This window comes from Acanthochromis polyacanthus, chromosome 2, assembly GCF_021347895.1.
Source record: "Acanthochromis polyacanthus isolate Apoly-LR-REF ecotype Palm Island chromosome 2, KAUST_Apoly_ChrSc, whole genome shotgun sequence".
In the NCBI taxonomy this organism is placed as follows: Eukaryota; Metazoa; Chordata; class Actinopteri; family Pomacentridae; genus Acanthochromis; species Acanthochromis polyacanthus.
This window is the reverse complement of record NC_067114.1, coordinates 38,041,802-38,044,511: the sequence shown is the minus strand read 5'-3', so window position 1 is coordinate 38,044,511 and position 2,710 is coordinate 38,041,802.

Genomic DNA, 2,710 nt, shown 5'->3' with positions numbered 1-2,710 from the left:
AGTGACAACATTCAGACATTTGTCACTTTTAGGTTAGTTTCTCACAGCTGCATACCCATGAAAGTGACAAAGTGCCACGGTATGACGTCTATCATGCAAGTTGGATCGGACAAAACATCAAGTGAACAATGCACCAATAAACAGACTGAATCTTAACTAATATCAATATCAAAAATACAATTTCTGTCCATGTGTGATGTAAATCAACCTACCACTTTACCACAATTAAAATAAAAATATCCTAATTGCTGTGATGGAGTTCCATCCATTACAATGATTCATCTACGGCTGATAAACTGTGATTCTGTGTGACAGCTCACCAGTCTGATGTGAAGGAAAGTTAATATTGTGGCTTATTGTTACATCCTGATCCACCCTGTCTCAATGTCAGGGGATAATTTAGAATTATAAGGAAATAATGAAGTTGCTGCTGTTGTTTCACATGTGTAAATGTACACGACTCTTTCTCTTTTGATGGATCCTGCTGCTGTCTGATGCTGCAGGTATTTAATAAATTCAGAGGAAAAACTCCCACAAACACCTGGAGGCAACAAACTAAACTTCATCTTCAGTTAGTGTCAAAACTGGGATTACAAATCATTATTGGTGACTCTCATTAACCTGTTACATTCTCTGTAGTGTCATATTTATTTCTCTTTGTAATAGCTATGAAATTGAAGCGCAAAGTGACTGAGATTTAATAATTTTGGCAGCAACCTGTGTCTATTGCTGTCTGTGATATTTATGGATTAATACTGGTGCTAAAATGTGGAGAAAAAAAGCCTTTGATGAAGCACTTCACACAAACCTAAGTGCATTGTTTCTGCATGCCTGTCTGTTTATGCGACTACATGCAGGTCAACCTTGTCGTGCTGAAAGTTTTACTGGTAAGTTAGTACTGACAAGAAAGATTGTCGTCACAAATTTAACAGAAAATGTCTGAAAGAGGCTCACGTGTAGAAAGCCTCCACACTCCCAATTTAACTGTGCTTATCTTTACAGAACTTGAAAATATCCTATAAATGAGTTTTATTTAGGGTCATTTTGTTTCTAGTAAGTCCATATGTCATAGTAACTACAATAAAAGATACAGTTCTGGGACAAAAACAAATTATTTCTATAGCCACTCCATATTCACACACACATCATTCAAACATGTCTGCCGTTGACCATCTTTGGTACTTTCTGTGCATGTGTCTGCTTGTCTTTGTTTGCTGTTGTAATTAAAGTGGACTGAGGAAAACCAGCTGAGCAAAGCTGTCGACCCACATCACAAATGCACACACACACACACACTCTTTGCAGCATGGAATGCTGCCACTCCTCTTTGTTTTTATCTCTTATGCAAAGTGGGAGGGGCCTGGTTTCAGCGTCACAATGACATCACCGTTTAGAAACACAAGCAGGAGTAGTGGAAATTCTCAAAGGTTTTAGAAATGTGAAAATAGCAGAAACACTGTAAAAATTCACTTTGAAAAGTAAAAATGAAAAGTGTTAATTGTAGAATTATCAAGGGCACAACTAATACTGATGAAGAGTAGATTTAGTTTGTCAGGTGAGAATATCATTGCAAATTTAGTTTTGGGTATTTCCATTAAGGCATGAAGGGAAAATAGAGAGATGTGAGAAATTAAACCTCTGAAACCCTAAAGTGAGATGCAGAGAGTTTGAAAGGCATGTTATCTTTTAAAAGAATCCACAAAATGACACCGTTTATCAGAGCTGGAAACTAAAAACGGAAAGAATCATTGGATGTTCAACTCGCTGACAGTTGTTGAACTAACCATGGGTGATGCACGATTCTGTCAAGATTATTCAAATCTAAGCTTAAAATCATCATATTTGATCAAAATTGCTTAATTCTATGTCTCCATTTAAAAAAAAAAAAACTCCAAATCAAATTGTTTGCAAGAGATCCTGTAAATTTAAAAAAATCATATAAAAAAAGCAAGTGACAGAAATTCAAAGACTGTAAGTTGAGTTGACACAGAAAAGACAGCAGATGACACAGGAGACTGAGCAGAAAAAAACCATAATTGAGCAATAAAATAAATGAATGGCTCAAAAGTTATACAGAAAAACAAGCTGTCGATCAGTTTTAAGAGGATACATTCAGCATGGTGAAATACGTATCTTTCTAGAGTTGATGTGCAGAGCAGCGTGAAAAACATTGAGTTTGTAGAGGATGTAAAAAGGTAATAGTTCAATGTGTACAGAGTCATCAAGATTGGGAAGCCTGAAAATGTTGTACATGTTGATTTAACGGTTTTCAAAATTTTATACAACAAATTTAATTTTAATTTGTTTATTTTTTGCATGATCTAAAGACAAAGACATTTTTGGGCTCTTTCTACTTTTAGACATGACTGTGCTGTTTCCATAGAGATGGAAGACTTGGAAAAAGTGAAAAATTAGCAAACAGTGAGGAAAAAATGTGACCGGAGCAAAGAAACGCCCAGAAACTGCTTGGGTCTCACAGGGTTAAACAAAATGATCCTATTTCACAATAAATGTAAAATCAAAATGTGCAAAAGAAATTCTGCACCAAAGATAAATGCAGAGTCAAGCAGAGTAAAATATTTTCCTTTAAGATTTAAATGAGTGTTATCGCGTTAGGAGTGAATTACCTCTCATTGCTGTCAAAGTGACGTCACTCTGAATGCAGCACTCCCAGAAAGGCTGCATTCCACAGTTTCACTCCTCCTTCCCG